At 45.8% G+C, this 13,957-nt stretch overlaps 1 non-coding gene across 1 annotated transcript; it reads left to right on the forward strand.

Moving 5' to 3' along the window:
• Window positions 1–10,639: 10,639 nt before the first annotated feature.
• Window positions 10,640–10,712, forward strand: Trnam-cau (transfer RNA methionine (anticodon CAU)). The gene has a single exon. It is a non-coding gene; the product is annotated as a tRNA-Met (tRNA).
• Window positions 10,713–13,957: the final 3,245 nt, after the last annotated feature.

The raw sequence follows: 13,957 nt of genomic DNA on the forward strand, positions 1-13,957 counted from the left end.
GAGGGTGCGCAAGTGAATCAAGTGTGAGTTCAGTGTGAATGAAATTTAATTGAACTAAAGGCGAATAAAAAGTAAATTAAAAGTTTGGCGACAAGTCTTAGCGTGTAGACCCAGTGGTGATGTCTGAGCGACCAAAAGAAAACAAAACTAAGCAACAACGTAATCGACCGAGAACGTGAAAGTAATTCAATGAGTATCTCAAGAGAGCATCTGATTTCGGGTGTACTGTCCTTAGCGTAAGCTAAAGATAATGCAGTTTTAAATGCGAAGCCCTTCTTAGCGAATAGAAGGCACTTTGAGCGTTTATATCTGCGTATCTATCTAGCCGCCTACGACAGGGTGCTCTCGTGATCGCCTCCTTAACTTGGTGTAGGCCAATATTGGCATGGAAGGATAAGAGGGTTTGATGATTATGACTGTCTGGCCGTGGCATGAATGAGGCGAAAACCCTATCACGTACGACGTCAAACCCTGTCCTCCAGACACCTGTGGCACATACCCTGTCAAGACGTTTATTAACGGGGACTCAGCGACGGCGCACGGCAGCGACAGTCAAAGCGGGGCCGACTCTCTGCACGAGGAGCGTGCTCTCAGAGAAGAGAACGACCCACTGGAAGGCGCTCGAGAGGACGACCCATTTCTCAGTAGGAACGCTTCGCTACAACCCGCATACCGCGGCCCGTGCTAAACGGATATGCGCCACAGGTGATTGACAGTTTATATCTACCCAGGAACGGCGAGAACAGAAATTGCTAATTTAAATGCTTAAAAAATGTGACATCGACAGTGATGATCAGCCGAATGCAAAGAATAAAAATTAGGATCCCAGCAGAAATCGAACCCAAGCATTCTGCGTGGCAGTCAGGTATTCTACCACAGAGCCACGCCAGCTGCTTTGGAAGAAAATCCTGTGCAGGCGTAATGTCAGTGCAACGTCAATTGTAGTTGTAGTGCTGGAAAATCAATAAACACTACGTATGTACTCTTACGATACAGGCGTCATGTTAGGTTAGCATCAATTGAGGTTCCAGTGTCAGCTTTTATATCAATATAATAAATATTCCATTTGTATTCCTATTATTCAGCAAGCTATATTCAAGCATTGCTCGACCCCGGAGGAATACGCTAACGAAAGTAACGTATGATATTCACATCATCGCACTGCAAAGTGCACTTCGTTTTGATAATACTGACGTATTACCTGTAACGTGAGTGCTGACGTTACGTCAGACCATAATTTACCCTTTAAGCGCCAGTGTTCTCGACGTGACCGGTAAGCCTACGATGTGCACACAACTAGGCTACTACACTTACAAAAACACGTCGATCCACCTCGTAACGCTTGGCTCAAAGCCAAAAAATGCAGCTACTCGCTGGTTGTTTCGCCTGAAACCGATTCCCACGAGGCGTGGGATCTGCCGAGTTTTTTTTCCTGCTATCATGGCCGGAGGCGTGAATAACGTTACTTTGAAAATTCAACAGGACTCCAACTTCTAAAGGAAAGCTCAATGATATCATATTAAGATAAAATAAACTTACGCAAAAAATGGCGATGTACCGTGTACACCAGGGGTCGCAAACTCGCCTCAGCTAGCGGGCCTCTAGCTGAGGCGAAATTACCGTCGCGGTTCACGAAATCACGAAATTTAGCGCCGCGCAAGCGCCGGGCAGTGAAAAAGGTTAGATCGGGGGGGGGGGGGAGGGGAGGAACAAAACGTTGACTAACTTGACCATTTCCAAGAAGGCATTGCGTGGGTCGCTTCCGATTTGACGTCAGCATTTGAGGAACATGTCGATCTCCAGAACGACGAAAGTGTGGAGACGCCAATTCTGAAACATAGTTTTTGTTCCACGGTTATGTTTCAACACATAGTCAACGAATGAGGTGCCTCACGAAAGAAAAATGCTTCAGGCCGGTCACGCTTGTGTATGTTTTGCCGATTAAAGTATTATTAATCGCAATAGGCGAAAAAATAATGCTGGTACTATTTACCAAAGTCATCACACTTTATTTCTTGTGAAGCACAATATTACGGCTGAAGTTCTAAGCACGGAGACTTGACGCCTGCAAACACTTGGCTGCGACGACAGAAGAAATGTCCGCTTTAACTTCTTGTACGAAAACGATCCACACGTGCGGACTTGTTCATCTTCAGAACAGAGAACAGGTGGTCGCGCATGTAGGTGCTTCCGAACATAGCGATGATCCTAGTATCCTATCGAGGTAGCGCCAGGCCGTGGCAGGCCGCATGCGGCCCGCGGGCCGTGTGTTTGAGACCCCTGGTGTACACAATCCGCATCCTACAGTTTACTTTAGTGCACCTTCAATGAACGTCAAGGGCCTAAGGCTTAGTCTGAAATGAGAACACTATACATTGGCATGAGCGAGACCCAGAGAACGCCCTTGCTGCGGGCCGGCTGTTCTATTCTGCTTCGTTTTCCTCTGTTTTGCCCTAGCTGCCCGCGCGCCCGAACCGCGGTGTCGTTCTGTGTCATCACACTCGGCCATGACTGCGAAGATATATTCAGCGTTAGCAGACAAGGTCGTAAGAGAGGACACCACAATCCGTCCTTGTCTGCTAGCGCTGCGTATGCTTTCTAATTCAACTGACCAACCTTACCAATAAATGGCATGACTGCGAGCGCGGTGAGCTGCTCACAATGTCTCTGGTGGGCGGGGCGTTATTCGAAGGTTGCAGGTTCGGTCCCTGCCAGCATCAAGTTATTTTTTCGTCCACTTTAATTCCTTCACATTTATATCACAGGTGCTATTCTCGGGGACAACTTTTTGTTGCAACGGAGCGAAAGCTACGGGGGCGGAGATAACTGCTATGTGTTACTGCGCCAAAGTAGCTCCCGATGAACTGATTTCGGTTTCGGCAATACGCATTCGCCACAGCTCATTCTTTCGCACGTGCTCCGTGCTTGAGTGCGTTCAACCACGATCGCTGAGCATTCAGGCATATTAGTGGCTCTTTGTCTACGCTTCATTTGCTTCTAATCAGGTCTCTGCCTTGAGCCGTGTACGCTTGCTTACGCCAGTAAGCTGTCTAAGCAAACGAATTGCGGAAATGACGGAGTGTGCCAGTCTCACGTGGGCGTACACGTTCCAGACCACTTGATTCGTTTGTTTTGACAGCTTTTAGTTCTTAGGCTTCTTGAAAATTCTATACTGCGATTGAACTGGCGAGATACAGAAGAAAGGGGCCGTTGACGAGGAGACTCAGAAAATTTCATGACTCAGAAAATTTCCACCAGTCATAAAAAACTAACGACCAATGCGGCAGGAAACAATGCAGGCAGTTTAACGTTATAATCACGCACATTTTGTCCATGAAAATTTGTGCTTACACTGTTTGCACAGGCGTATTTACTTGGAGGGTCCGGAGGGCCCTCCAAGAAAAGCTGCAAATGCAGGGGTGCAACAGCCGAAATATTATATGGAGCAATTTTTGGAGCAGCAGAATGTTGCTTTTGGAGCACAAAAATCCAAATTCGCAGCAGGGTTACGAAACAAAAAAAACTTATTATTTTAGCACGGTATCCGAAATTTAAAGCAGTATAACAAAGAAGGGTTACTTTTAGAAAAGAAAACAAAAATATGTACGAACCATTCAACAACAGCTTACTCGTGCACAGTACACGTAACACTGCTACTTGCAGTGTTACGTGCACTGTGTGTTGAGCCACCCCACAGTGCGAACAATGACAAAGTCCACACTGGAATTTGCAGAGCCTCTCAAGTAATTCGACAGGCACTGCAAATGCTAATAAGGACCTGCGAACCTTGAAATTCGGGAGATCTAAAGCAGGAGCAAGTGGGGTTGGAGAAAAAAGAAAACTGGCATGTTTTTGTCTATTTGTTCCTCAAGGCCGCAGAAACGCCGTATACAGCAGCTCCAAGTGATTGCCAATAATTTTTTAGATGTCAGCGATCATACTACTACTCGTAATTACACGGCGCGTGCACGGATGAGTAATTAAAGAACAATATGTGCTGTGTCCCTGACAGTTAGTACTAATGGCCCCTTCTAAATCTCAGTACGTTTTTTCTCAGGACACTAGTGTACTACGGCAAAAGTGACTTATAAAGTGTTCTGGACGCAAAAAAGCAAGAGTCAGGAAATCTGAGAACTACTGACCTTTATTATTACGATGGCAATTATATAGACACTCTTGGCGGGTTTTTGCCGTCATGTCCCGTATAAAGTCCAAATTAATAGCATCCCCCCGCGCACAGTATGTTCTACCGCAGGCAAAAGCACGCTAGTGCGGGCGACGAGCGCGGCTGAAGCAGAGATCAAACGAGCCGGCCCATCTCCGTCGCTCGGAGGGCGCATGCGATAACACCACTCCCCTCGGGAGGCCTGCCGTCAAAGCAGAAAGGAAACGCCCCACCCGTCTTGAACGAGCATGAAATGACGCGAGAAGGGGGGGGGGGAGTCGCTCGAGCAGCAACATTGAACTTTAATTCTAGGGGCGCGGTCGCGATCGCTGGCACGCTCACTATCTCGGCAGCCATCAGCGGGCGCCTCGTATACCCTTCTAAGTGCTGCGCTCTCTATGCGAAGACACTGCAGAAAGAGCGTCTTTCCCTGGAGCGGCCGTATTCTCACACCAATGTTTTGTAGAGTTACACGAGATTAGATACAATAGAGTTTGCTGCCAGCCTCAATTAGTATAACAATACAGTTTGTTGCTATGGCATTCATTGCGTTGAGACATAATTTTTCTTTTCTTTACCTGGGGGTTAGGGTTAGGGCCTGCGCGTCTGTCTTGGATGATGCCCACACTGCCGATGACCAACGCGGTCTCCATTTCTTGCTAAAACTTGAGCAACTGAGCAAGTTTTAAAGCTGGTCGGGCATTTTGGCGCAGCGTGATGCAATTTCAACAAATCTCACGGTTCTGGCTCACCTTGGCCCAAAAATAAAGAATTGTATCAAATTGGCGCATTTGGCGCAGCTGTTGCACCCCTGCAAATGCAAATACGATTAGTATAAAGAAGTACTACACCCCTAATACCACCAATTCTTACTTTTAAAAACTTGTGGTTGCCAAGTCAACAACATTGGCAATATATTAATAGTAATAATAATAACAATGCGCCAGAAGCACAATTTCGACTAGAAGCAAACAAGACAAAAAATAAGATACGTAAACCTGATTATGAGCAAGAAAGTGTAGTACTAATTACGGGAAAGAAAAGCACAGTCATTGTTACCGACATTAAAAACGCAATTATTAGTGAGGAGCTTGTAGACGTTGACAGAATATCATTGAATGATACAAATCTATACTAGAGGGGGGTCGTCATCGACAAAATTGTATTCATGCATAAAGTTATGTGGGTAATGTATAAAAAGCGTTGCTTGCGGTACTATTACATGCATAACACGTATATGTAGAGTTGTCCCAGCTATTAACCCTTTCGTGACTATGAGAAAATTGGCCACATTTTGTATTCTTTCTATAAATTTTTGAAAAACAGCAATACAATCACATAATTGACAAGAGCAATAAATTTGCTATTGATACATAGGCTTTTTAGCAAATTATGCTAAATAGCAGCACAGAAAAAAAAAATCACATATCAAAAGGTAGCACTGAACACGGCACCAAAACATCCTAAAGTATGGCTTCACCGCGCACAATAAAAATATTCTAAACTTTTAAGCGTCAAAACAGTCTTCACATTTCAATGTCTGACATTATCCAAATATGTGGAACCATGTCTGAAAGCTCTAAAATGTAAAAAAAAAAATATCTCTTTTTAAGGTTGCTGGCCCACTGGGCAAAACAGGCGTTACAAGTGGCATTTGTCCAGTCGTCAAGTTTCTTGTCATCTTAACACTATTCTTTTGTATTTTCTCCGCTTCGTCAATCGGTCGGACTTGTTCTGAATGCACTTGCTTTGGGGTCGTGTAGTCGTGGAATCTCGACGATTCCCACATAGATCAACAGGCAAATGAAATTCACCATCTCCGCGGCCGTGACCATTTCTCAAGAACAATCATCTTTGTCATAAAACTGCTTCTACATGATTTGCAACCACGCACACTCATTTTAGTTAACACAAATCCTGTTTATTACTTCCGTGGTGAAAATATGCCCAAAATGCCGATATACCGTGTGACACATATCGCTTCACTGCGCAACACTACTCTGAGGTCACGGCCGGGTAGCCTTCTTGGGCTGAACATTTCTTTCTACTGGTTGAAGGTTATATCACCAAATGTTTACCATGTACTGTGAGAGACACTAGAAATAAAAGATATTTTATTTATTTATTTATTCAATACTGCGGACTCGTGGTCCATGCAGGGTGGTTATTACAAATACAAATACAAAAGAAGTAGCAATGACACAACAATAATAAAGGGTGAAGAACGTTATTTTGCAGTTGGATCACATGTATCAGTAAGGCAGTTCCATTCACTAATGGTTCTCGGAAAATATGAAAACTTAAATAGGTCAGTGCGAGCAAAATATGGGGCTAAGGCGTTTGGGTGTTGGTGTCGAGTGGGCCTGCTAGTTAAGGGCGTCAAATACGGGGATGGATCTAGAGCTAGTTTTTTGTTCCAAAGTTGATAAAGAAATTCTAATCTAGCGTTTTGTCTTCGTGCCTCTAACAAGGGAATGTCATCGGTTTGCATTAAATCTGAGGGTGAGTCCAACGGGGAAAATTTGTTAAATATAAATCTAACAGCCTTTCTTTGAATACGTTCGAGAGAGTTAATATTACGCTTAGTGTAAGGGTCCCATACTATGCACTCTAGTTTTGGTCGCACAAGGGCAGTGTAGCAGAGCAGTTTGTGGGAGCAGTTTCAAGTTTATGTTTAAGGAGACATAGTTTGCGAAAGGCAGATGAACAAATATCATCAATATGGAGATTCCACGATAAGTTAGAAGTAAGTGTCACGCCGAGGTACTTGTAGAAGCTTACTTGTTGAAGTGGTGAAGACCCCAATATATAAGTATATGATATTTGATTTTTTTTACGAGTTACTGGAAGGCATACACATTTGCTCGGGTTAAGGCACATTCCCCATTCATTACACCATTCATTTATATTGCGATATAATAGTGCCAACATCCCCACGACATTTCAGTCGCAGGAAAGAAGTGATGTACCAGAAAGCGTAACGTACTGATCAACACCTGACTACGATCCGGGTTCGTTCTACTGTGTTTTTATCAACCGAACTATATTTCCATGATTTGACATCATCCTCGGAGTCGCTTTTGCTATAAACAGCAGAAAAATCGCTTCCGAACGCAACAGAATAGTCCAAGAAACAACATTTCTCAGAGACCCTCGCTACCGTTTCGTCTGCTATTTTCGCCATCCAACCAAGTGAACCGCTATTTTTGAGTCGCTGTTAAAAATCGCTGCTGCTGGGAAAAAAAACCAACTATGCAGGAAACAAAGCGGTAGCGCTTACAGAATGTGCTAGATGGTGCAAGTAGTTGATAGGAGCTCCCGTACTTTTAAATTCTCGTGCGGCGCGTTCGGATCACCGGTGACCCACGTTCTATTGGCCTCGAGATTTTTTAGTGGCGCCCTCTCGCGTGTGACGTCAGAGAGAGGACTCGGGTGCCGCTGTTCGCGCGCTCGCTACGTGAAGGCTGCTCGACGCTGCCGGCTAGTCTGTCCTGCTCGAGTTATTGAAACATTAATGTGCAATCATAAAGCATTTTGTACTGAATGTTTAAGCAAAATGCCCAGCGAGATCGAGCGGATTTGCCGTCAGAAACGCGTTCAGTGTCGATTGCTTCTTGTGTCGTCTGCTAGTCATCAATGTGTTCATCGGCATGTATGGCGACGATTTCTTTTCGCGACTGTTCTATGGCCGTGGCGCACTCAAAATGACTTTCCGGCCTATTTTCGATCAGCGTTCGGACTTCGGCTTCCGTGTCTGCGTTAAAGCGCAATTTACGTATGCCGCGCGCTGCGCGTGTTCGGTCGCCAAGCAGTGCTCCTTCGATTCAATTCCTTTGTTCGATATTTTAGGCGCAGTATTCATTCAAATAAATGAAATGGTCGTTACAGGCAACAGCCTTTGATTAAACCCGTGTTTTCAGCAGCTGCCGTGTAAGCGCGTCATTAGTATTTGAAATTTAAACAAGAAATAAAAAAGTTGACAGCACGTATCAAAAAGGGGACGCGCGACGGTGATTATTGGTAGGTTGTGCGTTGTTGTTGTTTTTTTAACACGAAAGTGTTTTATGCCGGGGTCCACCAAGACTTTCATGACGTATTTCCGTCACGGAAGTACGTAAGTAAAATGAACGCCATCAGATGGCAAAGAAAAAACTAAGGAAAAGTTCCGTAGACGGTAGTCGGACCCATGACCTCTCGGTCCGCGACGCTGGCTGGCGGGCGTTTAGCCCAGTGAGCTACCGCCACACACATTACGGAGGCTGCATGAACGCGCCTTTTATCTTTCACATTTTCCTCTCACAGTGCTCTTGGATTGATGGATGTATGCTATGGGCGTCCCCTTTAGATTTCTTGATTTCGTGTAACGGGGCGGTGACATCTGTGCCACCAGGCTCGAAAAAAAAACGCGCCGCTGTTACCACCGTCCCATTCGGCACCTTTCCAATACCAGTTTAATTTCGTGAACGCTTTAACACAGCCTGAGGTGGCAGGTTTAGCCCAAGCCTCGCTCATAGCATCCATCCATATCGAAAAATAGCTCTCCGACGCTCGCCTGGCTGTCGTACCGAGTTACCCGCTCGCCCTGTGAGAAGTAACGGCCAGGTTAGAGGGAAGACACGACGCTCGTCGCGTTTCACGACGCTTTGAAGGAGTGCATAACGAGTATCAGTGTTTATTACGTGCTTCCTGATGCCATCTTTGCGCGGGATTCACCTTATGCGGTGTCCAGGCATAAGTTAAGAACTTCAGCTACCGCAAGGGTTAAATCATGATCATGGGCGTTAGTCGTCGGTACGGAGATGTGCCACTACGCATCAACGTGAGTGAGATGCGTCCACATCAAGCGGTGCTATATATCTGCCAAACAACAGTAGACATTGTACAAGCTCTCATATGCCAATGCACTATAAATGATAAACTATCTCTGTGACGACACGTTTCACTTTCGTAATATACCGATTCCTATGCCATCATTTTTGGAGCATATTTTAATCCGTACGTTATTAAATCGACGTTTGCCGACTCGTGCACGGTCATTTGAAAGTATGCTGAACACAATTAGTTTAATCATACTAACGTAAATAAAAACAGGTTTCTCATCGAAAGTCGTAATTATGGATGTATTAGCTCCCCTCCGAATGCTTTCTGGACGTAGCGTGGTTTTGCACTGCCTCCACAATCGGAGGCTTTGCAAGCTTTCAACACATCGCCTGGTTTTGCATTGCCTCCGTGATCGACCCGCCGATCATGGAGGCAGTGTAAACCAACGATGTCATGTGATAACATGATCATGTGACGTGACGTTCTGGCGTCACAAATTTAGTGGTCTGTGATGTCATTAGGACATCATAAGGTGACGTCATCATGTGATTTTTTGCATCACTCGTGTTGACGCTGACGACTCGGGACGCCGACGGTCAATTTTTGCGTACGTGAAACAACATTTAATGCGCATCCAACTCGTGCGATCTACGTTAGTTGTCCACAATAACCCGCTGGTCGATGAAGTTATCAATTTTATTTTGTCGGCAAACATTTTGCGTACACAGGTCCACTTGACTAGAATTGGGAGTGGACTGCGAATTTTCGTTCAGGTCTGTTTACAAAACGTTAGCTTTTGCGAATAAGCCGTAAAATTGATCGCGCTTCGCTTACAAAGCAGCGTAGACTCTATTTAACTCGCTTGGCGGGACGTTCGCGCTTTCACGTAAGCTTATTCAACGCCATCCATCCCAGTGAGTGACTCTACGAACTCGGGGGCATGACCCTGACCACCATGGCTGTGTGTAATAAAATATACATGTTCTTATCCTCTTGTAATGCTAGCAGCAGGCCCGTAGTAAAATTCGGGGGGCCGGGGGGTCCCCCTTCCCCCCTCCCCCCTGGCTACGGGCCTGGCTAGCAGCCATCTAAAGAGCTATCATTTCAAGAACATACAGCTAGTAGTTGAGGAACGCCGTGCGATGCGAGCGAACTATAACGAAAACGCTGCTGTTCTTGCCAGAGCCTAGCAGATGACAAAAGCAGAATCCCCGCCTTTGGGTCACCGGAGCGCCGTTCCCAGCGCCGGCATCGGTCGCGCACCAGGTGAATAAGCGCGGTTACGAACAGTTACACACTGCTGACGAAATTTTCTCTGTACAAATTTAATGCGAATGAAGTTCTATATATATATATATATATATATATATATATATATATATATATATATAACAAAGAAAACGAGCCCTTGAAATTAACACTTCTTTCCTTCATTCATAGCGAGGGCCTCGTTCTGGCAGACTTGATGCTTTCAGGTAGTATGCGAGGGATTATTGGTCAGCTGCCAGCTCGTAATAAGTTCACGTGCTACGTGACGCCAACAGACAGAAAAAGAGTGTTCCACACTCGCCGTCATGGCTACTGGCGGCGCTGACTGACGCTCCCACGTTTAAATGTACATATATACCCTATAAAGTGGACGGGGGGATGGCCGCCGCGGTAGCTCAGTTGGTAGAGCATCGGACGCATTATTCGAAGGTCGCAGGTTCGGTCCCTGCCCGCGGCAAGCTACCTTTTCGTCCACTTTTCTTTCTTCACATTTACCTTACATTTACTACTAAAAACATTCCCTGTACTTTCCTTGGCATTACTGTCTGTTAGTTCTCATTAATATTGTGTATAACAAAGAAAACGAGCCCTTGAAATTAACACTTCTTTCCTTCATTCATAGCGAGGGCCTCGTTCTGGCAGACTTGATGCTTTCAGGTAGTATGCGAGGGATTATTGGTCAGCTGCCAGCTCGTAATAAGTTCACGTGCTACGTGACGCCAACAGACAGAAAAAGAGTGTACCACACTCGCCGTCATGGCTACTGGCGGCGCTGACTGACGCTCCCACGTTTAAATGTACATATATACCCTATAAAGTGGACGGGGGGATGGCCGCCTCGGTAGCTCAGTTGGTAGAGCATCCGACGCGTTATTCGAAGGTCGCAGGTTCGGTCCCTGCCCGCGGCAAGCTACCTTTTCGTCCACTTTTCTTTCTTCACATTTACCTTACATTTACTACTAAAAACATCCCCTATACATTCCTTGGCATTATTGTCTGTTAGTTCTCATTAATATTGTGTATAACAAAGAAACCGAGCCCTTGAAATTAACACTTCTTTCCTTCATACACATACATACATATATATATATATATATATATATATATATTGCGACGCGCACTTCTTTTCCTATGTTTTTGTAACTGGTTCGTTGCACGTGTGATCGCTGTCTTGCGCGGGCCGCGCCGGAATGTCTGGCTGGTCTGGCGATGACTTCGCATCGCCGGTGTCGCTTGGTGGCGGAATGTTCTTTCACGAATTTTCAACTTATCGTGTAAGAAAACGTCCTTACGCGCGGAGGAAACAAATAAAAAAAACGAACAAGCTGTTCACATATGTTGCACATCTTTCTTTTTTTTCTTGCGCTACTTGCGCCACCTGAACTCCGCTTATGTTCTCCGGGATCAAGGTCCCTGTGATTTGACACTAAAATCTCGAAGGCTATTGGGCGAGAAGGTGGCGGGGAGAGCTCGATCTGTTTATCACTGAGTGTCCCCTCTTGTCCTGTTTCCCTTTCCCTGTCGCGTTAGACCGATAAGCTGGCAATGGTTTCTTGGCACGCGCTCTCTACAACTTGCACCGTCACGCGCGCCAACTGGCTGACGCGGGCCAAGAAACCACGGTCAACTTATCGGCTTACCGCTGCAGCGGAGCCGGCGAGTCGTGGTCGTAGCTGATTTCGTTCGCTTAAAGCACGGCTGAGAGTAGCACGATAGCGGTGCGCGAATGCGCTAGTCACGTGTGTTTTTTTTGTTGTTTTTTCTTGTTTTGTGTTTTTTTTTCGCGGGCTTTCTTTGCAACTTAGAAAAAATAGTACACGTCAGACTTTCTTTATCGCAAATCATGCAATGGGGGTTTGTGAAGACGCTCTCCAACTTTGTAAATGCCATTTCATGCCTAAAGTCAATATTTAGCAATTTTGTCTGTAGCAAAGTTCTCTATAGTGCGCAAGGTGGCTGTCAGCATTATGGAACTTATTTCACTCGCCTGCCTCTAATGTAGTTTGTAACCTTTGCCACAAGTTAGCTGGAACACCCCATACATATATATATATATATATATATATATATATATATATATATATATATATATATATATATATATATATATATATATATATATATTGATATGTATAGTGTGTGGTCGAGTTATATACAAGTATATACGTCACACAAGAACGAATAGCCTTTTCTCCATGTTATTGTCTCCATGTTTGCCTTTTCTCCATGTTATTTGAAACCAAGTGCAGAAATGGAGAGACGTATTTCATTTATGCAATGAGAATGTACGTTAACGTTAACTGTCAGCCTAGCGATAACGTGTCGTCGCGAGGTCTCCCGTAATACGAACCAGCTCAAACACCACTTTCGCGCAACTTACTTCTGTGTCGGCTTACCTGGATGCTCGGAATCATCTCTCGCAAGTCTCCGACGGCAAGTCCTGATTCACTGTCACAGGGAGTTCGCCCCATGCTGTCGCCATGCAGATCATTCTGGTTTACCCCATCCGTACCATCAGCGCCTCCGTCCACCTTCCCAACCGAAGTGCCTCTAGTCGCATCATGAGGAAGCTTGAAATTTCCTCTGGGATCCTCGAGGGTGTCACTATGGGCCTCCTGAGCATGCTTTTTTTCCGGCATAGTTCGGCAACCAAGGTCCAACCGTCGACGTATTAGCGGAAGTGGCGGCATAGGACTCGGCAACGGAGCGCCGGTGTTAACTACCGAAGAAGCGATTGGTTGCAAGCCGTTGCTAGCTTCACAGCCTGTTCGAATGTCATGGAGACTGCCATCTGGATCTACGTCGTCTGGAATAAGGGGCGCTTCCTTGTCCGATGATACATGAACGAGTACCACAGAAGATTTTATAGGAAAACTTTCGATACCACGGTCGTCTAGTATATCTGCATTTTCTGTCAGTTCGGTTTCGTTAGCAGAAGAAGGTGCAGCACTGGAACAACTCTTGGCTGCGTGAAGGATCGCCTCGGTGGTCGAATATTGCAGGCTGAGCTTTGCGCCAGGCCGGCCACTTATGGCCCCGTACCGCAGCTGTGGTAGAGCTCTGTTCCTTGTCTTCCGAATCTTCGGGTAACGAGCTCGGCTCCCCTCCCTTCGGCTTCGCGTCGGCGAAGGCAACACTTCTTTGTCGGCGGTAGTCAGTTAGTCCCAAAGGCACTTCGCTGTCGTCGTCATCTAGCAGCACAGCTTTTCCCGGCATCATGGCCGACTTCAATGTCTTTTTCGGAACTTTTGCCTTGCGATTCAATGAAGACGTGCTCGACTTGTAGGCACCCCATTTAATGCTGAGCGAGAGCGTACTTGCGGCATTCTCAAGTGGCAGCAGTCTAGCCGAAACGGGGAGCAGGCCTACTCCAGCAGGCGAAGTTGTTGAGCTCTTGTGGCTAACGTGCGCGTCGGTGATATCATCGTTACTGGGTGAGATAGCTTTACTAGAAACGGAACCGGGACTGCCAGATCCTTCTACCTTCGTCTCGTTTGAATGGACGGATGCGGGAGGCGACATCATGGTTGACACGTCGACGGAATCCGTGCTTGAGGGAATCGCAACGGTGCTAGGTGCCGCAGATGTTGCTCGTCCTGGTTGCGAGAAGACACAAGGGTCTGTTTAGTTCTTTTGCGGAGCAAGGAAGACTGCGTTAGACGTGTCATCTCGTTTTGAAGCACGAACCATAGTTACCCCTGA

The sequence above is a fragment of the Rhipicephalus sanguineus genome, chromosome 2, assembly GCF_013339695.2.
Source record: "Rhipicephalus sanguineus isolate Rsan-2018 chromosome 2, BIME_Rsan_1.4, whole genome shotgun sequence".
In the NCBI taxonomy this organism is placed as follows: domain Eukaryota; kingdom Metazoa; phylum Arthropoda; class Arachnida; order Ixodida; family Ixodidae; genus Rhipicephalus; species Rhipicephalus sanguineus.